Genomic DNA, 27,812 nt, shown 5'->3' on the forward strand with positions numbered 1-27,812 from the left:
GCCAGAAAAAGAAACAATGTTTCTGACTTAAAGGAGAAGGAAACCCCCTGGGCGCAAAACCCCTCCCCTGTGTTGCCCCCCCTCCCCCCTGGCCTACCTGTCCCCCTGGGCAAATGCCCCTAACTTGTTACTCACCCCTCTGCACAGGTCCTGTCCATGGAGTTCACAGTCGCCATCTTCTCCCACGCGCGTCTTCTTCCTGATTTGACCAGCGTCTTCTGGCGCATGCTCAGTAGGAACAGTTACCGGTACGGATCTACTGCGCATGTCACGGAGTTTTCCGATTTCACTCCGTGACATTCGGCGCATGCGCAGTAGATCCGTACCGGTAACTGTTCCTACTGCGCATGCGCCAGAAGACGCTGGTCAAAGCAGGAAGAAGACGCGCGTGGGAGAAGATGGCGACTGTGAACTCCATGGACAGGACCTGTGCAGAGGGGTGAGTGAGGGGGGACAGGTAGGCCAGGGGGGAGGCAACACAGAGGGAGGGGTTTTGCGCCCAGGGGGTTTCCTTCTCCTTTAATTGTCTTTTGGCAGAGAGCCCAGGACAGCCACGGAGTGCACTTGGAAACTTTTGTAACAATTCCAAGATAAGCAAATAAGTAATTGTAACAATGTAAGATAACAGGTCCTTTGGGAAAAGTCAGACTCACAACTTAAAGGGCAATTTGCCTTCATCAGCAAAACTGTAATAACTGGAAAAAAAACACAGATATGTGTTCAGACTTTCATAACCTGCCAAATTTTGTAAAATGAACATGGTAATTAGGGGATGTGGCCACAAAAATGGGCGTGGTCAAAAAAAATGATGCCGCGCTGTGCGCAGCGACTTTTTTTGTCCTTCTTTTCATTTCCAAAATGTTGGGAGGTGTGTTATCCTATCTGAAGACCCAAACAGGAGTTATGTGAATGGAGGACACATGATACATCATCTGTCTGGAAATGTATCAGTGGGCCCTGTTTATTTTAAATCATATCTGCCCAGCGCAATTAACATTAGAAATTAAATCTGAACAGGCTTCAAAAGAACTGTAGTCAAACAATAAAAAAGAGCATAAAAATATAGTGCAACAAGTCTATTACGGTAAATGTGTGATAACACCTTTTGCAAGTGTGTTGTCTCAAACTCCTGGCGGGTGGAGCAGGCCTGGGTCTGCAGGGCCAACTGCCCGACCCTGACAGCAAAAAATGTTCAGGTCATTCCCTTCCGCTCTCTCCGCCTGTAACCTCACACTGACAGCTTCTGTTCCCTAAATTTATAGACTCACACCTGCCCCGCCCTTTTTGTGACTTCACCACGGGACGGGCGCAGTTCTATAAATAAACGGGACAGAGTGGGCCGGGTTGGAAGGGGGCAGGTTAGGGTCAGTAATATAGTGAATTTTAGAAAGTCACAGTAACCTATCAAATAACAAGGCCAACCATTATGTCACTACAGTCAAGACACTAAAAGAAAATATTGGGGAATTTATTCTAGCCATTAGATCACTATGCTAAAGTCACAAAGAGACTAGGAAAATGAACCAATGAGCAATATATTTTAAAACAACTAGGGCAGCATATAAGCGCTCACACAAAATGTCACCATACAATTGTAATAGGTAATAATGCTGGCAATTTCATGCCATAAAACAATGTAAAAATAAGCACTCTTATATATTTTTAAAGTTTCACCGTGGCATAAATACCTCTGGCTAAGACTTATTCTCATTTTTTCAAGAACCAAATGGGCTTAATTTTCTTAAATTCTGTATTGCACTTGCTGACGTAATTGATCCCTGTAGTATTTAAGGTTTCATGGCGCATTAAGGAAGAACGCCTCTGCCTGAGCACCTTTATATGACTTGGAGGTAACTTATCCTTATATTTTATTGTAGGGGTGGGGGGTTATTTATACACTATCATGTAATACATAGTAAAATCTTCATCATCTGAGATTTAATTGCTGAGCTAACTAACCCTAGCTGCCAGGCAGTATACAAAGTTAATATGGAAGCAGACAGAAGAGAAAGACAAATAAATGTATATGCAAAGCCGCATTGCCAATTCTCATCTGCATATGTATGAATCAAAATCATTAGTCATTAAAGATAAAACCCCCAATTTGGCTGTCTTGTATGGGAAAGCCGTGAGAAATGAGGAAGTACTTCATCGCTATATATTGGTGTAAGGAAATTCTTTGGGATATTGTGTCTATACAGAAGCACAAAGAAAGTGTAGTGATTTCAAAATCTTGCATTTTTATTTCAATGACTGAAATAAGCTTTATACACATGTTAAAACATGTAATAAAACTGGCCTTTGCTTATTTTTGATTATTCATAAAACTTTGTTATACACAGAGAGCATGGATTTGCCATAATCTTAATCCCTAATTTTGACCAGACTAAAGACAATTAAATCCTATCTTGTGCCGAAACAAGCAGATCTTTGCCCAGTTTTCTGTCCCAAGTCATGGAGCAGACGACAAACATCACAGGGGGGCCTTTCCAGTCCACTGACTGCAACCACAGCCCAATGTGGTCTACAGTCAACAAGATATTTTGACTGCAGAACTGTATTAAGAATAATATGCAGAACTGTATTTATATATTGGGATGATCGAAGAGTGGGCGAGTCAGTGGACAATATTAGACTTGTACACAGAAGACTAAGCACATAAAGCTGGAGGAAGGGTGTTATGCGTAGGAAGTATCCCGTAAGGTGGCCATAAACGCAAACATCCGCTCATTTGGCGACATCGCCAAACAAGCGAATCTTTCCCCGATATGCCATTAACGAGCATGGCTATATCGGGGGTAATCAGAACGTCCGGCAGGATCGGTCGTGTCAAAATCAAACCTGTCCGATCGACCAAACGACCGATCTTTGCCAGACGAAAGATGTCGGCACTCACCACACACAATCCGAAAATCGCACGAATCCTCGAATCATACGATAAGATCTGTGCGTCTATGGCCAGCTTTAGTCCTCTTCAAGATGTGAACAGATGTGAACATGATTAAGAAAGAAGGACAGAGGGGACTAAATTGTGGCTTGTTGTTCCAGACTGTACAACAAGTCTACACTTCACAGATCCCAGAGATGGGTGTTCCTTCAACAACATCTGGAGAGTCACAATTTGCCAATAGAATAGACAGGTTACACTTGCCCTTAAGAAAAAGAGACAGAAATACACTATTAGAAAGAGGGGAGGATTGGTGGATGAGTAAATTACAAACATACGCTTCCAGAGAGTGGGAGTTATTAATAAACAACCTCTCTTTCCAAGCACCAAAGGAATATGTGTCATTATTAGCACATAAACTATAAACAGGCTTTGCTATTGAATCAAATATATTTTGTACCAAAGACATTGTGATAGTTGTGTTTAATGAAGATTATATAACATATATAGTATATCAGTTGGTCATGCACCAGCCAGTAACGTGGGATGACACCAAACCCATAGAACTAGGTTAAAAGATTCTTTAGTTTAGTCCTTGTCTGAGTGTTCTACATATGTTCCTAGAAATGCCGGACTGATTTGTAACTTGCAGCCCTTTTCTGAACATTTTTGAATCCCTTGAGTCATAACATATATACCATATACACACACCCCTTCTTCACACACAATCACAATAAATATTCTTCAAATAGCAACAAAAGCTAGGGTATATGTATATATATTCTCTGATATAGTTGGCCCATATGCAGGCCTTGAGGCAGTAATAAAAGTACTGGAGAAGTTAAAATGCATAGATACTGGAGCCCTTTTATGTGAAAATCCACATGTACTGATGCCCAGGAGAAGCCCATCAAGTTAGATTGGAATCACTCTTAGCAAAGGTGACTATGTAGTGACTATATAGTGACCCAATACGATCCAACAGGTCCGCCCACTAGCTATGATGAATGACCACTTTCTATTATTCTGTCCATCTGGGCTGACAGCTGAAACAATCAGAGCTGCAGAAAGTGAAGTGATACTGCGGCTCCTCTTCGCTTCTTCACCTTCCTCATCATGAATTTGCCAACATGGGGCAAAGTAGTGAAGTGTGGGTTGACCTGCCAACTCCCAACCTGCACCTGACCCGAACACTACCAGCACTTTTATTTATAGACCCACATCTGAACCATCCATATCCGATGTCATGAAAGGGATGGGGCAGGTGACTGCAGGAATCAGAAGTGGGCACAGTAAGGTCGATGGGCAGGGAGAGTGGAAAGAAGAGTTCAACCCACGTCTGCGCATGACCCGCAAACAGTGTGCAGAAGTTGGCCTGAACCCACCCACACATCACTAGTGCACAGGCAGCTCACCTTTCAAACGTGTCGGATGATGTGTTATAATTTCCAGACAAAGTTGGCCAAACTGCCAGAGCAAATCTGGAAATGTAATGCCAACTTAAGTCATAGCTGGCATTAAATTGATACAGTATTAACAACTGAACAGGCACAGATGAATCTGTAAAGATTAGGCTACAAACAATGTAAGATTTCTATAACTACATCAAGGTTTCAGGCCTGTGTGTGCCATATTGGCATCAGGAAGGATCTTATCTCATTAAAACAAAATTGGTTTCCTCCACCAGAGCTTGGACTAGTAGAGCATGTACCATTAGGATTGGAGGATGGTTGACCAAACTTAAGATACACTCATGCGCATAATGAGTGAGCTGGGCCACTTATTCCTTAGGGAGGAACTCCACATTGCGTTCGGTTCTGACACGTCGCCATACAACGAAACTAATGCGACGTGTCGGATGTGTTTCGTCGCATGGCGACGTGTCGACACCAAACGCGTCGTGGAGTTCCTCCCTTATGTGTATAGCTGTTTCCTCCAGCTGGAGTAATCGACTTGTTAGGGAAAACAAGTGTGCATTATTTGCCCCTTAGTTTACAGCAAAATAGGAACCCAGACTACTAACATCAAAATTGTATAGTGGTAATCTGTTTAATGAATAAGGACATTTAAAAGGAATAAACTGAGTTTATGCAGGTATGAACTTTAACAGTATACACTTATAATGTATTGCCATTCCCAAGTTATTTGCACTGTGTCTAGTTTTACTGCTCCAACGTTGTTCCGTACAGTGCTCAGAGCCCAGTTAAATTGCTTTGTGGCCACAGACTGCAAACTGGATATATACCACTTTCAGGTATATAGGATTTGCCCTGTCACTCTGGGGAGATAGCACAGTGAGGGAGATTGTTGAGAAACACTGTTTGGGCTTGGAAAATAACGGAATTCTATATTTACCTATTTTCTTTTGCCAACTGTACAGTGCTTCATGCACAAGCAGCACTATATAAATACAAATATACATTTTTATACAGGTATGGGATCCATTACCCTCATGGGCAGATTTTCATTAAGGCTTGGAGCAGTGCTGGGCCAAGTCGGCCGGGCGCTACTAGGCAACTCGGCCAACTACGTCGACCCCACTAGTAGCGCATGTGCAGAAGTATGAAGTATGCCTCCCCAAACCTGTTTGCCTGAAGAATTATAAGAAAAATTAAAAAAAAAGAAATAAATCCTCTGTCTCAGAAATGTATCGGTTTGAGCTTGTTTGGGGGAGGGGTGGCTGGGTGCTGCTGACTAGTGTCTTTAGAAAAAAATCCCTACTTGGTGACTCCAGTGATGTCATCATGAGATTTTGAACTGAAAATCCTGTGAGATTTAGGATGGGGAAATTTATGAGCAGTTAGGGAAAGGGTGTGACTGAGCTTTACCCAGGATGGCTGTTTGTGCTGGGGATTTTAGCCAAGAGAGAAAGCAGCTGCTAATCCACCACCTGCTTGTCTGGTATGTGCAACTTACATTACATCTCAACTCATCCTGATAAGTGGTTTTGGAAGGAGTTATTCAAAGGGGTTACTGCCACAAAACATAATGGTCAATGGTAGTTACATTAAACTATTGAAGTAGGTATTAGTTGAAACTGTTATCTGTTATGGTGCCATTGTGACCAGATCTGAAGACCGCACCTATGTGATTTTCATCTAACACCTAACTGAATAGTTCAATGGAACTCCCTTTTCCCCCCAGCAGCCAAACAAAAGAACAATGGAAAGGTAACCAGATAGCAGCTCCCTAACACAAGATAACAGCTGCCTGGTAGATCCTCGAACAGCACTCAATAGTAAAAACCCATGTCTCATTGAGACACATTCAGTTACATTGAGAAGGAAAAACAGCAGCCTGCCAGAAAGCATTTCTCTCCTAAAGTGCAGGCACAAGTCACATGACCAAAGACAGCTGGGAAATTGACAAAATGTCTAGCCCCATGTCAGATTTCAAAATTGAATATAAAAAAATCTGTTTGCTCTTTTGAGAAATGGATTTCAGTGCAGAATTCTGCTGGAGTAGCACAATAACTGATGCGTTTTGAAAAAAAAACATGTTTTCCGATGACAGGATCCCTTTAATAGTTGCTCTGTGCTGCAACTGCTGCAAAAGATCCAAGTATAGGAGAAGGAAGAGGAACTCCAGCAGTATTACTGCAAACAACTTTTTATCCCATGCAGTGGTAAACAAAACATGTTTCGGGTTCAATCGGAGGCAAAACCAGCTTGTTGGGTTTATTTAATATTTAAATGATTTTATAGTAGACATAAGTTATAAAGATCCAAATTACACAAAGATCCTTTATCTGGAAAACTCCAGGTGCAGGAGCATTCTGGATAACAGGTGCCATATGTACTTTTTTGCCAGACATACACACAATGTAGGGTGAATCAATGCCTCTCCTCTTCCCTGGTACAGCTGCCACTTAAAGGAGAACTAAACCCTAAAAATAAATATGGCTAAAATGCCATATTTTATATTCTGAACTTATTGCACCAGCCTAAAGTTTCAGCTTCTCAATAGCAACAATGATCCAGAACTTCAAACTTATCACAGGGGGTGACCATCTTTGAAAGTGTCTGTGACACTCACATGCTCAGTGGGTTCTGAGCAGCTGTTGAGAAGCTAAGCTTAGGGGTCGTCACAAATTATCAAGCAGAAAATGTGGTTTGTCTGTAATATAAACTGATGGTACAGGTCTGATTATTAAATTCTGATGCTAATTGCACTGGTTTCTATGCTGCCATGTAGTAATTATCTGCAGGGCCGGAACTAGGGGTAGGCAGAGTAGGCACGTGCCTAGGGCGCAAAGCTTGGGGGGGCACGTACCTTTAACTGCTGCCTACCCCTGTCCAGTCTGGCATTCTGTTCCGTGTGCGCATGCGCCTAACTGATGGCAGGGTGGCGTGTCATGTTCCATGTGCGTATATGCGCATGCGCCTATCTGACGGGAGGGTGGTGTGCGCAGTGAGGCTGTAGCCAGCGCGCATGCGCACGCTCACGTCTGCGAGCGCAGTGAAGGGGGCGACGCAGCTGGCCAAGTTGCCTGGGGCGCCCGGGCACTCTGGCCCGGCACTGGTTATCTGTATTAATTACTAATCAGCCTTAGATTGTGACATTTCTATTCAATGTGTACTGTATATTGTGAGTGGGTCCCTAAGCTCAGTAAGTGACAGCAGCACAGAACATGTGCAGTGAATCAGCAGAAAAAAAGATGGGGAGCTACTGGGGCACCTTTGGAGACACAGATCTTTACTGCTAAAGGGCTGCGGTTGCCTTGGGCTGGTGCAGAAGCTCAAAACATAATGTTCAACATTTCTAGCTACTTCCTTCGTTAGGGCCACACTAGGCGATAGCGCCGCGATTTGACTGGCGGCGACTTTTCGCCGCGACTTTTAAGCCGCAATCGCTGGGGAAACTTTTGCGCTGGCGTCTATGGGGAATCACCAGCGTAAAAACACACGCGGCGATCTTTTTTCTATTGTTGCTCGAAATCGCCTAGCGAGGCAATTTCGAGCGACAGTAGAGAAAAGATCGCTGCGTGTGTTTTTACGCTGGCGATTTTTCGCGATTCCCCATAGACGCCAGCGCAAAAGTTTCCCCATCGATTGCGGCTTAAAAGTCGCGGCGAAAAGTCGCCACGAGTCTATCGCCTAGTGTGGCCTTAGCCTAAGGCTTTACTTCTTCTTTAACCAAAAAATGGTGTGATGCAATAACTCATACTATGTGACATTTGTCTTGGAAATTGTAAACACCATGAGACCCCTGGCTGCTTGTGCCAATTTATTGCTAGGGCTTGAGTTAGAGACAGTGCAGTTAGGCTGGACCCCGACTGGGAACTGGGTACAGCTGGTCATAGATTAAGTTGTATGAATCTTAATTTTGTGCAATTTTCAGACTGTGCGGATCGTTCCGACATTGTTCGTGCCATGGCGATCAGTAGTTTAGTCGATCGGACAGGTTAGAAGACTTCTCTTGGCTAACAATAATATCTCTGCAAGTATTACCTGTCTGTCACTACTATTTGTTGGACATAACTTTTGTACGATTGTTGTCTTTGAATTAATGGCCAGAACATTGTTTGATTTGTTCTCTTTACTACTTTATTTCATGTGGATGTTTAGTGGTAGGACATAAGGCTATATCTGCACATCTATGACCAGCTTAAATTGGACTTATTAAACTTGTGGCCCTACAATTCTTGCTGCGTTACAATAGTAGCAGCTCAACAGCTATGTTTGACCCCCCTGAGTAACCCCTCTACCTCTGCGGGGAGGGGTCCAGGGCAGTGTTTTATCTGCTACCCTAAAACCCCTACAACTGAGCTTAGTATGTGCATCATTTCAGGGTATAAGAAAATTCTCCCATTGTTGTATAGTACATCTAGAGCATAGTAAACAATGTAGAGGTATATAAGAAAGACTTTATTTAGCCCTCAGGGCTTTACATACAGTGCAGTGGACAAATGCTGGCCCGTGATCATGCCATGGTCACGTGACAGTTGCATCCAGCCACTTGTGTCCTATTGCAGGATCCAGAAGGGAAGGGGAACAGATGTGACTCACCCCTCTGCGCAATGTTTAGAAAGCTGCAGAGAGAGGCGAGCTGTGACTCATTGCTTTGTCTGTATGAGTTGAGCTCTGTCTCTCTAGCACATGTAGAAAAGAAATGTGGCTGGCTGAGACTGAAGACTAAATGTTTAATGGGAGTTCTGTTTGTGGTGCTTGTACACCAGGAAATGGAACATAAATATTAAAATATCATTCCCAAATGTCTCATTAAGACCAGTGACATATGGGTGTTTTGTTTGCTGTGTTGTCCTCAGGGAAAATGACCTTCCATGCTGTCTATGGTATTACATTTCTGCCAGGAGGCAAATATCGCTTAAAGGAGAAGGAAAGGCTAAAATTAAATAAGCTTTATCAGAAAGGTCTACATAAATACACCAGCAAACCCTGTGAGTCCTTTGTCAAAAGAAACACTGCATTTCTTTCCTTCTATTGCGTATACATGGGCTTCTGTATCAGACTTCCTGTTTTCTGCATAAACCTTCAGGGCTAAGGCTTGAGCATGCTCAGTTTGCTCCTCTCTCCCTCTCCCCCTGCCTTTTCCCCCCTCCCTCCTCTCATCCATGCTGTAATCTGAGCCCAGAGCCATGAGCGAGCAGGGAGAGACTCAGGCCGGAATTGATGTTACACCAAGCTAATATGGCAGATGCTATCCTAAACAAACAGGGAGGGAGCTTCTAGAGCTGTTTACTCAGGTATGGTAAAGCATTCTGCAGAATAAATATAGTGTTATAGCTTGCCCTATTGTGGCCAAACTATCGGCAATCAACTGCTTTTGTAGCTTTCCTTCACCTTTAAGCTGGTCATAGATGCACAGATGTAGGTCATACGAAACAAAGTTTCATATGGGAATAATCGTCCCATAGCGATCGTTTCATCGGACAGGTTAGAAAATTCCTGTCAGATAATATCTTTGCATGTTTTGCCAGACAATACATCAGACAATATCCATGGTTGACTGTCTACTACTACTCTACTATTTCCTGGTAAAAAAACTCGTACAATTGCTGTCTGTTAATAAATTGCCAGAACATTGTCTGTAGATCTGAATGGTTCATTTTAGATTGCTGCTTTAAAATGTACGATGGCTCCCCAAACATTCATCGGACAAGGATTACAATCTGAACATCTATGGCCAGCTAAAGGAGCATTGATTTTCCAATTCCTGTGTGATACCAACCTGCCATAGACAGTTCATTTTCCATATGGCTGCAGGTAGAATAGATCTTATGATCACAGAGGGTATCCAGCAGGACGACAACAATCCAAAATTACTGTGAGCCAATGGGCTTTCACCGCTGATATTACACAAACACATGTTTGGGCCTTGAAAGGGGTTGTATTTCTAAGAAGTTTTCCAATATTCATTGATTTGAAATGTTCAGTGTTTGTTAAAGTTATTTATAAACGAATTACTTATTAAATCAGCATCTGTCATTTACCCTCTGCCATGTTGGTTCTGACTTCTGAAATTAAAAGAAACCATATGAATAGCAAACCTGCAGGAGACCTTCTGCAACCATTGAACCTAAAGAGAAACAAATACTGCTTTCAGTTGCAATTATAATTACAAATAACTTTATAATACACAAGAGCCATGAATATCCTGTAAATTATATCCTTATAAATGGTGCATAGTGATGTCATCGGCTATTATCGGAGCTTAGTGATGTTATTGAAAAGTAAATGTGCTTGACTGTTAAAAATACACTTTCCATAAACTTCAAGTTTATTTTCGGTAGCAAGATTTTTATTTATTTATTCTTTCCATTAGATAAATCTTGAAAAGTGAAAAAAAATACTGAACTTGAATTTTAATAAAGTAGCCATTTAACTTTAGGGGGAAATGTAACAAAAGTCGCAAACAGAACAAATTTGTGCACAAATAATAATATAAATTCCCATGTCGCAATGTAATATTTTTCATTAAACCTTTATTGCATTGCAAATCTTAATTGCGCATTGCAGAAACTTTTGGAGCAAACATAATACCTTTTCAGTAAGAATTTCAGTACAATTCACTTGAGGGGCAAAGGGTTTGGAAAATGTTTGTTACGTTTTTGCGAAGGCAAAAGAGTTTAAAATGTGAATATTTATTTGTTTTGTGAACAGTTTTTCCGTTAGCAACTTATATCACCCCCATTAGCTCCTACACAGCTGTTGTGAGTTGTAGTTCAGTATCAGCTGGCAAATATATTTTTTTTAGCTGCTGGCAAGTTATAGAAGTGCCTGAACCGAACGAGGAGGGAGGGGAAGTACGTGCCTAGAGCCCCCCCTTTCATTGCATGGTTGCTATGGTAATTTGGACCCTAGCAATCAGATTTCTGAAACTGCAGACTGGAGAGATGCTGAATAAAAAGCTAAATAACACAAAAACCCCAATTAAAAAAAAGTTGAAAAAATATCTCAGAATATCACTCTTTACATCATATTAAAAGTTCATTTAAAGGTGAAAAATCCCTTTATCTCTATTGGTGTTCAGGGATAGGGGATTAGGTGCCTTTAATGGAACTATCGCTTCTTTGTAAAGCAATATGAGAAATAATGGGTGGCCCAATGAAATAAAATCAGGTCACAATGTTCTTTCAAAATTTTATATTTTTTCATATAAAGGGTCAGTGTGTTGCAGAGCAAGAGCAAACATAGCCGAAGGGGTTGCAAAGCGTTTGCATGTCCCATAAACCACTACTTGTAGCAGCATTGAAAAAGCTACTTGTGCCATAAAACTATACGCAAGATCAGAGCCGGGCCAGGCCAGCCAGGTGCCCTAGGCAACTTGGTCGCAGCTTTCTCTTCGTATATTGCGCTTGTGCACATATGCGCATAGAGAGAGGGGACCAGACATGGGGTAGGCCACAGAAAAGGTACGTGCCTGGCGCCCCCCCCCCCAGCTTTGCGCCTTAGGCACGTGTCTATTCTGCCTACCCCTACTGTAGTTCCGGCCCTGCTAATGCTTGCTCCTTGTAGCTGAGTGGAAATAGATAGTAATTGGTTTCTAGCCAGCTACATGGAGCAGCTAGTATGTATATATCTTTAGTATGGGTCACAAAACGAGGCATACTGCCATACTCACTGGTTAAAGGGGTTAAATTGGTAATTCTGATAATGTTTCAAGGTGTAGTTAAAGAAACCTAAAATCCTTAAAGGACCAGTAACATCAAAACATTTTTTAAAAAAATTTGTTAGTATACATCGAAAAAAAACCACCAAGACAAATTAAACTTTAAAATCGCAAAGTCTTTATTAAGAAATAACTTACCGAAACTCTGCTTGCGCTCCTCTTCAGAAAGCGATCCATCGTTTGGTGCTCGATTTCTCCTCCCTGGCTATCTCCTGTAAGGGCGGAGTTTTGGTAAGTTATTTCTTAATAAATGCTTTGCGATTTTAACGTTTAATTTGTCTTGGTGTATTTTTTCTGTTTACTAAAGAATTTTTTTTACAATTTTTTATGTTACTGGTCCTTTAACAAAACCATTTATTTTTAAAAATGAAAAAGTTCATGAAAATTTTTTTTGCTAGATTGACTACAGAAGGTTGCCAGAAAGCAGGCAGGATTCTCACAATAAATGGGAAGTGAAAGTTTCTAGGGGGCGTGCTTACTACCATAAATATAGTTATAGGAGATAAATCAACAAGTGAGAAAACCTACAAGTTAGAAAACAGTGATATATATCTTTAATGTTACAAAACATGCACCCTGGTTTTATTAGGAACAGTGGCATAAATACCAAGGGGCAGGAGGTGCAACTGCACCAGGGCCCGCCAGGAGGTTAGTAGAAAAGTGAGGGCACTTTCGTATGAGATGATTAGCGCTAGGCAGTTTATAGACATAGGGACCTGTTACTCTTAAAACCTGGAAATTGGCACTATCCCTTTAAGTCTGCTGCTGGCCCTGGAGAACAGCAGTAGGAATCCAGCACTGGTGTTGCTAGGCTACAGCTCCCAGCATGCTTGAACCCCTTGATAATATGTAGGAGTAATCTAGGAGTAGTAGTCTACCAAAATTTTAATGGAAGGTTAATGTCCCCTTTAAAGTCAAGTGATGCTTTCCTCTTTGGCAGTATGGCTGCTAGACAACAGGTCTAACGCTAAGTTTAACTATTCCTAGACATCTCTGTAGGCAGCCCATTACTTCAGTTTATTTAATTAGGGAAGGGCTGCAAGAGGATTAGGTCCTCTCTGCTAATTTAGCTGCTCTCTGTGTTAATCAGTTCTCAGACACAGAATCACAATACCCTGGTGCTGCCTGCTTCCCCCTCTTTCCTGCCCACGGAACTTGTAAAAGGACAGGAATCTGTGACTTAGCACAACTGGGTTACAGAGACAGAGAGCGTGACAGCATGACTGTGAATCAGTCTCATCTCAGGAATTAGACAGGAGGGGCCTTGCAGATTATGGCTGTATATATATATATATATATATATATATATATATATATATATATATATATATTATAGGTTAGGAAACATTCTATTAATTTTTAAGAAATAGGTTTTGCTGCAGGTGCACCAACAAAAGAAAACAGACAGAGAGTGGGGAGTGATTTGGTACAGTCTTGCAAGCATTACAACAGTGTAACACATATAGGTATTACCTGTAATTATACCCCCTGGAGGTCGTGGAGCAAGGGCTGTTTTCTGGGTGAATGGGATCATGGGCCAAAATAACCTGGGTTCAGATCCAGGGAGGATGCCGTGGGGCAGATTTTCTAAAGGGCGAAGTGGCTAACGCTATATTCTAGCGTTACCGCCCGCAGGGAGGCGTCACTTCACTAGCAAAGGAGACAGACGCTAGTGTTGCTTCGCACTATAACGCCAGGCGAATTTTCATAGCGTTGACTTTATTCAAAAAGGGCCTGAGAATTATAGACCTGTTAGTAATGTTTTTTTGGGGGAATTTCAAAGTACAATACTTAAAGTTTGTTACAGAATGGTTTTATGCACAACTGATCTTGCCAGATTTCATTGCCTTCTATGAGGATGTGAGCAGAAGCCTAGACATTGGAGTGACAGTGGATTATATCTATCTAGAATTTGTATTTGGATGCAGAACTGCCTGAAGGATAGATCACAAACAGTGGTAATAAATGGAACATTCTCTTATTGGACCAGTGTTGTTAGTGGAGTACTGCAGGGGTCTGTCCTTGGCCCTTTGCTTGTTTGATTTCGGAATTTTGTGGATAACAAGCTGTGTAATTCTAGGCAGTCAGTGGCTACTAAAGCACAAAGTACTGTCTTGCATAAAAAGGCATTAGCTCAAGGCATGAAAACATAATTTGCCCCTTTATAGATCCCTGGTAAGGCCACACCTTGAGTATGCAGTTCCAGTCCTTAATAAGGATATAAATGAGCTGGAGAGAGTGCAGATGCAGTGACTTTACTGGTAAAAAGAATGGAAGAATTAAACTGTGAGGAAAGACTGTTAAGGCTGGAGTTGTTTTTTATGGGTTGAAAATATTTTTAAAATATAATAACTTGGCTTAAGATCTGCTGGTTTGGTTGTCAAACAAGTGGATCCCAACCGATTTGGTGATCCACACACAATGGGCCAAATCGGACTGATCTCTAGATCATACTGCAGACCTATAGATACCCCCTGGGCAAGGACCACTGTACTGTGGTCCTCATCAGAGCCATACAATCTAACATAATTGTTAAAATAATGGTTATTCTGTTGTGTCCTCCTTGCATAGCAAGAGTCATATGAATTCCCTCTTGATCTATAGTGTTTTATCAGGTGGAGTAACACTTAAATGGCACCTGTTGGCGAAAATATTTTCCCCAACAAAAGGTTCAGGCTAATAGAGCCCGCACTCTGGTTTGGAGGTAGCAGTAAATTTTTTTTAAAAAAATTGCCCCCCGCCAGTGCTAGGACACCTGCACTGGGAGGGAGCTCCGGTTCGAGCAGCCATGTTGGGGCAAGTTGCTGCATTCGCTCATTATGCGCATGCATGTGACGTCAGAAGCTCATTATGCGCATGCGATCTGCACAACATGGCCGCTCACACTGGGAGCTCCCTCCTGGTGCGAGTGTCCTAGCACTGGCAGGGGGCAATTTAAAAAAAAAAAAAACTACTGTTACTCTCAACAGGTGCCCTTTAAGTGGAGTGTATAAAGCAGTGGGTGTGTGGCTATGTCTGTGATTTACATACATAAAAACCAATATACATATTAACATAGTTGAGTTAAAAATGCAGAAAATTGATCAACCCTGACTTTCAAAACTCTCAATAAATTGATCCAGTGCAAAGCAAACCCAGCACATTATTAACTCATTATATTCTGCACTTGTTTAGATATCATACAGTCTTCTTGAACCTGTCTAATGTATATGCCAGCACAACTACTTCCCATTCCATTCACCACAGCCACCTTTATATGAAAGGACTAGAATCTTTGCATTGTCACATGGTAGTTACTGAATTACTCATAGCAAGAAAAACAAAGCTTATTGTCCTTCCAAATTCTTTTGAATGAGTGAGTAATACAATGAAAGAAATATTTTCACGTATGTAATACCAAGGCTAAAAAGAAAGATGTTTTTTCTGGGTTTTTTTTGGAAAACACCACTTTCACCGTACATTAAATTTGGTGCTGCAGTCATAAAGTATAGTAAATGATTGAGAATCCAATTTTCTTACTGCTGCAATGCGATCATCTTCTGTTTGTGGCCAGCTCCCAGCTTATCTTGCATAGTTACATAGTTAAGTTCAACCCTTAAATGAATCCCAGTGCACATGCACCACATACATATACTAAATAACTGTAGATCTTAATATCATAATAAACTTGGATATTATGCTTGTTCAATAGATCATTCAAGCCTTTCTTGGATTAGCTCTTCACTTCTTCTAGAGTGCTGCATTTGCAGGTATGGGATCTATTTCACACACACACAACCTCACCCCAGCCACAATCCACCCCTCCAACTGCCCCTGCCCTGCTAGTACCCTTTTTCCTTCTAGACGCAAGGCGATTGGGGCCAGTAGAGGAGATAAGGGAGAGGTGCTATGAGCAGGTCTGGGCCAGCAGGGCCCGGCGACTCAGTCCGACCCTGGTTATTTGTTTACGCGTGATGTTCCACATCTGTCTTGCTAAACTATTCTGACTACAAGCACACTAGAAGCTGTCTAGGGGTTCACTACAAAATGTGTGCCTCCACCAAAATCAAAACTTTGTGTGACACTTGTATGGGGGAACCTGACCCTTTCCCTATGCCTAGTACTGATGTTAAAGGGATTCTGTCATTGGAACAAATGTTTTTTTTCAAAACACAATAGTTAATAGTGCTGCTCCAGCAGAATTCTGCATTGAAATCCATTTCTCAAAAGAGCAGATTTTTCTTATATTTAATTTTGAGCTAGACATATTGTCATTTTCCCAGCTGCCTCCAGTCACGTGACTTGTGCTCTGATAAACTTCAGTCACTCTTTACTGCTGTACTGCAAGTTGGAGTGATATCACCCCTCCCTTCCCTCCACAGCAGCCTAACAACAGAACAATGGGAAGGTAACCAAAAACTAAAAAAAAATTAACTTTCTGGTTCAAAGATGAAATTTTATATTGAAGTGTGAATATTTGCAGTATAAACAGTGTAATTTAGAAAAAAACGACATCATAAAATCATGACACAATCCCTTTAACAAGTCTATGTTGTCACCCAGGCCCATTATTGGGGCTCTCGTTACACAGAATGTTACCATTTTTGCTGCTTTGCATTGGGGGATAACAAGTAGGTCCCGATAACAGTCAGTTCCATAACCATTGCTACTGACACACAATTAGCCAAGTTACCACATAATCAATTACTTGCCCAATTTGGATGCTGGAAAATTCTGCTCTTCCAGTTTGGGAGCATGAGGGAAGGTCTGAATGTCTGACTGTCACACTGTGTAATTGTGTATTACTTGTAATGGTACAAATATATGCTCCAAACTACAAACCCCTACAACTTTTTATATTATTATAATAATAGCTCTCACTAACTTGTCAAATATATCATTATAAATGGTGCTTAGTGATGTCATCAGTGATAATTAGTGCTCAGTGATATCACTTGTATTATATGACTCGTTTGTGGTCTGGTGCCTTTACGCCTTATTGAATTTTAATAGGTGTATATTTTACTATAGGGGTACATTATTCCCTATACTTCATATAAGGGGGTTCAATATTTCAAACTACACAAATATAGAAATGCGTACACACACAGGTACAGAAATATGATGGTTATGTTCTCATGCCCTGCCATGAGGCAAAGGGAATAACTATGCAGCCAGTAAATTTGCCAAATGGTACACAAAGCCATGCACAAGGTTAGTAACAAAGAATAAAAGAGACGATCATGTCATAACAACCTAATTACAACTGCGCAGAGCAGAGACAAAGCATAAGCCTCCAGCTGCCTCATGTGACCTTACAGTACTGTCACTGATAACAACTTCTCTTATCAGATTAAAGCTGCAATCCACAGATTTGCAGTTGTTGCCGATAGGAACAATTAGAAAGTGTGAACTGTAAATTGCTTCTGGGTCCAGACAGAAAAATGCAGTGGAAATCATTATTCCATTAGCAGCTAGCTAACAGTGGGAAGAGGAGGGAACCCAGGCCTTGTTTATTACCATTGTAGGCAACGACATGGGAAAACTTTGGAAAAGTGACCCATATTAGCCTTAAAGGAGAAGGAAAGGTTAAAACTAAATAAGCCTTATCAGAAAGGTCCATCTAAATATACCAGTAAACCCCAAAAGTATTTCTTTCCTTCTATTGTGTACTCATGGGCTTCTGTATCAGACTTCCTGCCTTCAGCTTAAACCTCATTGCCCTGGGCAAGAGCATGCTCAGTTTGCTCCTCCCCCCCTTCTCTACTGTAATCTGAGCCCAGAGCAGGGAGAGACTCAGGCAGGAAGTGATGTCACACCATGTTAATACTGCAGCTCCTATCCTAAACAAACAGAGAGTTTCTAGAGCTATTTACTCAGGTATGGTAAAACATTCTACAGAATAAATATAGCATTCTAGCTTGCACTATGGCAGCTAATCTATTGGCTTTAAAATACCTCCGTAGCTTTCCTTCTCCTTTAAGAGGATGAAAAGTCTTCCCCCAAAGTATAGGGATTCTAATTAAATCCCTTTTAATTATAGATGTGCTAATTCTCTTCAATACATCTAACAGGAGAAGTGCTGGTCCTCTTGAAAGCAGCAAATCATAAATACACATGGTGCTAAAAAAGTTGATACAGATAATCAATTACTTGCTCAACCTGGATGCTGGGAAATTTTTCAGTTCTTCTAGTTTGGCCAGTTTGCACTTTGCACGCTGTGTTGTACCCTTCTATTCTGCACAGGCACATCCCTGTGTGCAAATGGCAAAAAATTATATTTGTAAAAAGCTTGAATAACCCCTAAAGACTGCGATTGGGTCACAAATGAGCAGCACTTTACATATATGCCAGATTTAGAAAGTATTACATCAGGTTGCAAATTAGCAAAGGTAAAATCCCAAATTAGCAAAGGTAAATCCCTTTTAATTATAGATGTGCTAATTCTCTTCAATACATCTAACAGGAGAAGTGCTGGTCCTCTTGAAAGCAGCAAATCATAAATACACATGGTGCTAAAAAAGTTGATACAGATAATCAATTACTTGCTCAACCTGGATGCTGGGAAATTTTTCAGTTCTTCTAGTTTGGCCAGTTTGCACTTTGCACGCTGTGTTGTACCCTTCTATTCTGCACAGGCACATCCCTGTGTGCAAATGGCAAAAATTTATATTTGTAAAAAGCTTCAATAACCCCTAAAGACTGCGATTGGGTCACAAATGAGCAGCACTTTACATATAAGCCAGATTTAGAAAGTATTACATCAGGTTGCAAATTAGCAAAGGTACAAGTAAAATACTCTACTGAACCTTGGAGTGAAAATGAGTGTACAGTATATACATAGCAATCAAAGGAGCAAAAGAGGAAAAGTTATAAAACATGGTTTTCTGAGGAGTTACACAATCAAATGTATTAGGTACAAACTACAGGTAAATACAGTTTATTGTGTGGCATGTCCTAAAAACCCTACAAAACATATTAAGAGCTATACTACATTGATGATTTCCAATATCCCCTAAGTGTAGTTTAGGAGATATGTAGCTTGATGGTAACTAAGCTGCATGAATCCACACTGGTGGCAAAACAATCCTATTGGTTTTATTTAATGTTTAAATTAGCAGATGTAAGGTATGGTGATTCAAATTACAGAAGGATCCCTTATCTGGAAAACCCTAGTATCCAAACATTCTGGATAATAGATCCTATACCTGCATATAAAATACAGTGTTTCTAGCCATATTGATTTTTGAGCTTTAGTTCTCCTTTAAACATGAGTACCCAAATGTTTGTGGACTACTTTCCATTTACTTTATCATATGTTAGAAGTGTCTTGGTGTAGTAGTCCAGCTAAATCTGAGAACCAACGATACACAAGAATAAAATAAAGTATGATTACTATACTAAATGCAATATGCAATAAAGGGAGCATATGAACAATATTGGAGATCATTATATGGTAAAAAGCCATAAAGTGTATTTCCATTGATAACACGGGCAAGTTGGTTAATGGGAATATGGAGAAATCAGAGGTTTAATAAGCATCGCATGTCCTGACCAGCTTGCACTGTATTCAGTTTAATAGATTAGATCTGTGGAAGGAACAGCTGTAAATAAGGAACCAGACTAAAAACAACTCCGACTACATAGGTTGCACAGTTCTGGGGAAACCAGACCAGTCATTTTAATCTAGGGGGACTCTGAAGTCTGACAATGTTCCAACAGACTAGTGTTGTTGGCCAACAAGCTACAGATCTATTATCTTGACACCTATTTGGTGAGGGCTGCCAGGGGGCTAATTGAAAGAAACTTGTATAAATCATGTACTTACTAATGACCTTGAAACGGTCGCTAAAAGTAATGGCTCTGTGTTTACAGATAGCACAGGATGATGCAAGGCTGAAAGTTTTCAGTAAACGGCATGAAAAAGAAGTAAATAGCATAAAGGAGAATGAAACCCTCTCCTGTTAGGGTGGTGGCACAAGGGGAGATTTGGTTGCCTGCGATAAATCTTTGCTACTGTGGGGAATAATCTCCCCTACATGTCTTCCCGCCATCAAGAATGCGAATTGCTGGCGGGATGGCATAAGCGACTTCAGAAAACCAAAGCAACGCTTATGCCATCTCGCTGGCAATTCCCATTCTTGATGGTGGGAAGGCATTTTGGGGAGATTTTTTGCCTGCAGTAGCAGAGATTTATAACAGGTGACTAAATCTCCCTATGTGCCGCCACCCTTAATTTCTACTTTTAGTTCCAGTGTGCAACCCCCAGTGCACAACTGTATCACTCTCTACAGCACCCCCTCCCTAGAATTGAGTCCCAAACTTCAGAGATGCAAAAAGCTTGTTCTGTGCTCAGAATTGGACATGGTAATGAGCAACCATGAGTGTACAGAGAGCCTGTGCCTGCTCACCAATCAAAAGGCCAAGCAGTGTCGGACTGGGATGCCAGGGGTCCACCAGAAAACCTTAGACTGTGGACTCACTTTCCAAACTATTATTCCTCCTCTCCTCACTCAGCCTCTTTATTATCCCAGTCTTTTATATCTACTCAATATATTCTTCCATCATTAAGCATTTGTTTCCCATAAAGAAATAGGGAATGACCATGAAATATGCTTAATGTTTAGAAGCAAAAGGGCCCACTGACACCTGGGCCCACCAGTAGTTTTCCTGGTATCCCGGTGGGCCAGTCCGACACTGAGGCCAAGGATGGGAATTAAATGCAGTCACTGACCTGACTTCTACCCACTGCATAATTAATGGCATTACACAAAAAATGAAATAAACAGATGTAACTGAAGTTATCTACTCCACAGACTGAGCCAGCACCCAAAAAGTACATGGTACTAGTCTAAGTATTATTCCTCGGCTAGAACCCAGAAAGTACATCATAAACCCATTAGCATGTCTCTGTCTTTAATATGGATATATTTAGCTTGGTTAGGATCAAGTAAAAAAAGTTATTATTAAAGAGAAAAAGGAAATTATTTTAACAAAATTAAAATGAACTGTATGGGAGATGGCCTTCCCGTAATTCAGTGCTTTCTGGATAATGGTTTTCTGGCTGAGGGATCCCTTACCTTTACTACTTTAAGCATTATTCCTCAACCAACACTCAGAAAAGTACATATTTCTGCCCTAATCAAAATTTCCCAATCCGCACCCAGAAAAGTACATAGAACTACTCTAAGCATTATTCCTCAGCCAGCACCCAGAAAAGTACATAGTGCTACTACCACATATCTAATAAAAGGTACCAGGTGCCGTAACCCACAGTAACCAATAATATTTTGGCTTATTGTCTGTTTTTTATGATTGTAAACCGATATAGCAAAATTTTTTTTGTAGGATTTACAGCTATGGGTAATAAAGTGACTGTAGCATAACGGCTTCCCAAGGTCCTCTTTCACCTTGTTTTCCAGTCATTTGGATGTCTAATGATGCAGGGAGATGCTAAGGTGTCTGTTTGGGAATTCTCTGACCCCCCACCCCCCACCATCGGAAGTAATACAGCACTTGGTACATAGGGCATAGTGCAAAAGATGTAGCAGAAAATGACACTGCACTTTTTAGAGATGCATAAAAACAACATTTAAAACTGCTGAGGTGCAGAGTAAATAAACAGTTAGCACCGCAATTGAAGGAAACATTTTTAAAGGTCCGTGGAAACTGTTGACACTTCGTACATAAAATCTGTGAAGCAGCCGCCTTTGATTTCTACATATGTTTTAATACAAAAAATAACAAGATATTTGTAGTAAAATATGTGTATATATAGCAAATATTAATGGCCAAGTGCAGCAGTGACAAAAAATCCTCAGGCTGACTTAGGTTTTTAGTGAGGGTAGGCTTCTGTAGTTTCAAAACAGGCTGGAAAACCATCATGATCTATCTATACGTATACATAAATTATCTACAAAAATCAGGGCCTGATGAGAAACTAGGGGCATAAAGTGAAACAGCTGCACAGTAGATGGAGGCAGCCAATATGTGAGGGTGTGCAGCATACAGCACATTTTGACGGCAGCAGATATACCAGTGCATATACTTGTCTCTAGGAAAACCCTGCATGGATATGAAATGGTATTTTGCCTGGCCTTTTTAATACAGCCAGTAATGTTCATGATTATAATAAAGAGATCACACTGAAGCCTTCCTGTCATTACATCTACAGCAGGCTAAAAATTGATGTTTTTTTTGCAGTAGAAAAATAAATATATTTTCCCCTGTAAGAGAAAATCAGAGGCTAACAGTAAAGTTAAGAGGCCGTACCTGATCTCTTTAATGCTCTCCAGCTTGCACATGATCTCCTGCTCATCTCCCATTCTCATCAGCCAGCAATTATCCGTCCTGGGGAATGAAATAAAATGCCAGCAAAACAATGCAACGGGCACAGTGTTACAGCTGCTCTGATCTGGGGGCAGCAGCACTGCACAGGGTGTCTGGGAAGTGTAGTCGGCTGTAACACATCTCCTCCAGCATACTGATTATAAGACTACAATTCCCAGAAAGCATCTGGTTCCAGCCTTATCTTCACTTCCTGTGCCCTCCATAGCTTCTGCCAAGATTAGAAAATGCCTGGCATAGTGATGTTCTAACCTGCGGCTAAAAGCCATCATCCCCATCCTTATGTGATGAATTATGGCAAACAAAATATTTATAGTAGTTTCCCATATGAGACCATGGGACCTTGCTGAGGTTAAAATAGTACGAGGGCAGCAATTGTTGAAGAGGCCGCATAAGGGCCTTTTGTTTAGCAAGCCAGCAAACACAGCAAAGTAGGTTGGGGGGAGGATGCAGAGGAGAACAGTACAATAGTGAAACATTGGGAAGGGACAAAGGGACCTGATGCTGTGTAAAGGTGAAACATAAGATGGTTATATATTTTTTTTTGCAGTTGCAGAGAAAGGAAATTAATCACAGCCAGGAGAGACATATGAAGCTTGTAGAAGAAGGAATAGATTGTGGCCTCTGCTATTTATTGATCAGGAAGAAAATAAGAAGAAGTAAGTAGCCGGAAATGGTAAGAAATCAACCTTTCATAAACCCATTAGCATTCACCCAGGCCCCATGTCGAGCTCAGTCTCATGATAAACAACTTTCCTCTCCACTTTGCCAAGCCTTGTGGCAATGGACAACCAAGCAGAGCTGTTCCTCTGATAATTCCCCTGTAGTTTTCCTTAACACTGACAATGGACTGCTGTATTGCAGCCAGCTGCTCCATATTATATGTTTGGCCAGGAAAGCAGAGCGCTACAGACACTCAATATGACAGTTGCCACCTGTCTTATTTTGAATGGGACTGTCTGGTTTTCACATGGGTTTTCTGGTTCAAAACCAACTTTGAGTTTCAGTGTTCTGAAACACATCCAAAACTCTGTCACAATTGCCCCAATTTGCCCCTAAACATCATCACCAGGTTGTCATCTGCTCCACCCCAGATTCAAAGAAGAGGAAAAGTGGCAAACCTATTCAATATGTCAACCAGTAAATAGCCTTCACCCCATTTTAAAAGCAGAAAACGTGTTTCTTCTGCTTATCTATCTTTGTTATTATTATAATTATTACATAAGGATGGATCATTGGGCACAATAATAAATTCATATTCAGAACATGCTCTATGGCAATGATACTGCCAGGAAACTCTGTTACGGAGGCCTGGGTGAGAGTTATGCTTGGCACCTTATCAGACCTTAACACAAATAACACAAGCAGGCCAGGGGCACTTAAAGTAGAACTAAACGACCGTTAAGAGAAAACCCCCATCCCCTCCCTCCATTGCCCCCCCTGCTTCCTCCCTCATAGTATCGCAGTGGAGCTCATGGGCACCATCTTTGGATTCTATTGTTTTCCTACACCAATCTTCTGAGCTTTCTGGTGAATGCGCAGTAGGCACGAATACCAGACAGGCCTCAACTGGGTGTGGGTGCTCACTTATGCGAGGAATCCGAAGAAGATGGTGCCAGCATAAGGAATAAGGAATGTCAAAAGGAGCAAAAAGCAGCTGGACCTTTACTTATGTACAGGGATGTGTTATACCCTCAGCCCTTCTTTTTAAACAAAAGTGCAAAGCACAAGCTGCGCAATTTCCATGGGCATAAGTTCTACATGAATAGGTCCTAAGAGGTACAATTCTGCACATCTTAGCAGTCTTCCACATGTGCCCATGGAATTTACAAATGAGGCATTGAGTCTGATTTCAGACAGAAACCATTAGCCCCAAATAGTTTTTTCTGATGAGTTTTAAATTAGATGGCTTATTCTATGTTGATAAACGCAATACCGTCTCTATTCTAAGGGGAAAATTTACTAAAGGGCGAAGTGGCAAACGCTGCGTAAATTCACTAGCGAAGGAGATAGACTCTGGCGCAACTTCACACTCTAACGCCAGGCGAATTTTCACACTGGCGAATGGACGTAACTACGCTAATTCACTAAGATGCAGGTTAGTGTGTGCGCAACGTCGGATCTTCGTGAATTAGCGTTGTCCAGACAAATTTACGGCTGGTGAAGTGTTGCGATGTGCGCAAAGCCAACGCTGGCGGATTTTTAGAGGTAAGTAAATTTGCCCCTAAAGCTGGCCATGGATGCAAAGATCCGATCGTTCGAATCCTTGAATGATTGGACTTCCCCATTTCCCGACCTGCCACTAACCATTCAGATCAAATAAAGTAGAAAAGAACAGATCAGCCGATGTTCTGCCCCTGACAGCAATCGTACGAAAGTTATGTCCAACAACATTTCCAGTGACAGTCTCTCACTGAAAATCGTACGATCGACAATACATGCAGACATTTTTTAACCTGTCCAATCACCAAATGATCGATCTCCGCCGGACGAAAAATTTCGTGACTCTCTACACACAGTCCGAAAATCGTACAAATCCTCAATTCGTACAATCGGATCTTTGCGTCTATGGCCAGCTTAAGACTTTTAGTTCATTTATTCAATTGTACCTAGATTAGAGAACAGAGAAAGGAGGAGCTGCCCATTATTTAGATTACTTTATTGTCATTTGCCCTCCATATTCCTAACAATGAAAATGAAAGCTAAGGCCATTCTTGGCTTTAGGACCTGTTCCTATTGAATCTGAAGAAAACACTTTTACCATCTTAAAAAAAATTGTGTACTTGGGTATTAAGATTGACACCTAGGTAACTAAGGATAACCATTCTGTTTATGGGAAACAAGACATTTATCCATGACCTGACATTATCTGGCTATTTATTGTTCCCACATTAAAGAGTTAACACAATCCTCCTTGTCGGCCAGAGGCTAGCAATTATGGACTTAATTCAATTCATCAGAGGAATATCTGAGCAAATGAGAATGCCATGAATGTGTAAGAGTGCCCAGATGTGCCCATACTATAGGTAGCAGAAAGGTCTGAGTGGGTAACCATGATATACTTATAATTCATATAGGGGGCAATGACATGGCAGATATAAAATCTGTCCAGAGTGGGATCCCTCTTTATCGGCTGCTTGGCAAAACACAAAAGTTTTGAAATAGGGCAATAACTGGGAACCTGTATGGCGATATATATTTTCCTGTAGGTTATCCAGAAAACCGGAAGAATCCTTTCGAAGCAATGACTGCTGACCTTGACAGGCACTGAAATTCCTTCTAAAACTGGCCTTGACGGGTCAATGGAGAATAAACTTCCCGGAAGCACTTTTATTTTTTAATTGTTTTTTTCCAATTATTAAATCTGCATTTTAAAAAGCTGTAATTCGGGGTCCACCCTCCCATGTGCAGAATCTCATTGAGATTGTACGATAAAGCTATAGGGTAACCTTTTCTATTTTTTTTAATCAAAAGTTTTACTGCAGACTGGGTGGGTGGGCAAAGTACTGATGGGCTGAAACACTTTTACTTTTGTTCTTCAGCCCATTGGTACCTTGTCTTTCCCCCCAATCCACAACATCATTTCTTGAAACTGTATCAGGGATTGGCACAGGTGGGTAGCATAGAACTGGGGGTTGGATCTGGCCACCTAAATCAATACATCACGGTCGAGGTGTTCCCTGTCTCCCTTCCATGTCACATGGCCTGTACAATTCCAAAATGGCAATGGTTATGGGTTGCAGTTTGGATCAAATTATAAACGGCAAAGGCACACATAATAAACTATAGTAATGTTTACATTTTTTCTTAGTAGTTTTAAGATATGGAGATTCCAATTATGGAAAGGCTACTTATCTGGAAATCCTAGGTCCAGAATATTCTGGATAGCAGGTCCCATACCTGTATAATATTCCTAGCACTATTTTGCTTCTATTTTTCCCTCTGTTCTAAGAAGATGGTCATCTAGAAGACACCCCATTCTAGTTTCCAGTGGAGCTATGAATCTTTCTGAGGTATGTAAAGTGCAGAGAATTCACCTTGGTGCTTCATGTGTAGGGTAAAACAAAGATGGGTTTTATAAATACCACATATTAAAACATGTTTTTAAACGCCTACACTTACTGAGCTTTTACAACACAGCATAGCATGACTATGACCATTTTTTTTTTTTTGCTGTTACTTCCCAATCAAAGCACAGGGCCTGATTAAGAGGCAGAAGGGGCACCTGTTTTAGGGTCCTAGCGCCCCCTCCCAGCATTTTGACATGGGTAGGTGCCTACCCCTTTTTCCAGCCCTAATGATTGTTATGAAAATTTAGACAGCTCTGCATAAGATACCAAGTACAATAGCAAGTCGTCTCATGTATATGCAGCTCTATCATTTTTTTACCATTACTGACCCTTTAAATATTTCTCTGTCATAGCAGGCAACAATTTCATTTATTGAAGTTTATCTTTAATAAATTCTGTGCTCTATTTTGCTAAGGCATTATGATAGAGGTCAATATAAATAGAAAAACGATTACTCCGCTCACTGAATTATAAGATCAGCCAGGGAGTTCTCTCGCATCTCAATCAGAATTTTCTTGCCTTAAAACAAAATTCTCCATTAATGGAACAAGAGAAGGAAGCACTCAATGACCTCTGCCAGAAAGATTGTTTTCACATTCACCAAACCCATCTGGTCAGAAAAGTCTGACCTCTTTACTTCCTGCCATGAGACAACATTTTTCTTTACTAGGGTTAAAGGTTTCCATCACTATGTACCTTTCAGTACTGTTTCCTTATATACAGTAGTTTAGTTGTGAGCAATTAATGATGTATAAATAAAACAAATAAAAAGAACACTCTATGCAGAGGCCTCTGTAAGATATGCGTTCCTATTAAAAGGAGCCATAAATTGCATCAAAATGACTGTGCAGTGCACTTGCAGCTCTGCAGTCAGGAAACATGCTGAGATCCATTTAAAGAAAAGAGAAGCTTCATCGACTGCATGAAAAAATTCAAGTGAATATATATATATATATATATAGTGAATAAAGTACCCCCTCTTGTAAAATATAAGGATATTATAAGTTACCGAGTAGTGATGGGCGAATTCGCGGCGAATTTGCGCGATTTGCCGCAAGCGAATAAATTCGCGAAACGCCCGCGAAAATTCGCGGCAAAATCTTTTTTCCGAAAAAACGGACGCCGGCGTCAAAAACGAGACGCCAGCGCCGTTTTGCGAATTTTTCACCATTTCGCGAATTTTTCGCCCATCACTATTACTGAGGAGTTTCATGACCATATAAAAACACGAGGCCGAAGGCCGAGTGTTTTTATACAGGTCATGGAACTCTGAGGTAACTTCAGTGAGTCATGTGACAGAAATGACATCAGAACTCACCGTTTATAACTGATGACATCAGAACTCACCGTTTATAAGGATATAATTTACAAGATATTCATGGCTTTTGTGTATTATA

At 41.0% G+C, this 27,812-nt stretch overlaps 1 protein-coding gene across 2 annotated transcripts in view; it reads right to left on the reverse strand.

Annotated features, from left to right (window-relative positions):
* zc3h12b.L (zinc finger CCCH-type containing 12B L homeolog) overlaps positions 1-22,686 on the reverse strand; it is a 63,073-nt gene extending 40,387 nt beyond the window's left edge. The window contains exons 1-3 of one of the 2 annotated variants that reach the window (XM_041572709.1): positions 22,271-22,686; positions 12,158-12,231; positions 10,398-10,426 (exon numbers count right to left, since the gene is read on the reverse strand). The gene's annotated coding sequence lies outside the window, so the exon portion shown is untranslated. The remainder of the gene's footprint in view (positions 1-10,397; positions 10,427-12,157; positions 12,232-22,270) is intronic. The other variant, XM_018229791.2, reaches the window with a different exon arrangement.
* Between the last annotated feature and the right edge of the window lie 5,126 nt (positions 22,687-27,812).

The sequence above is a fragment of the Xenopus laevis genome, chromosome 8L, assembly GCF_017654675.1.
Source record: "Xenopus laevis strain J_2021 chromosome 8L, Xenopus_laevis_v10.1, whole genome shotgun sequence".
Lineage (NCBI taxonomy): Eukaryota > Metazoa > Chordata > Amphibia > Anura > Pipidae > Xenopus > Xenopus laevis.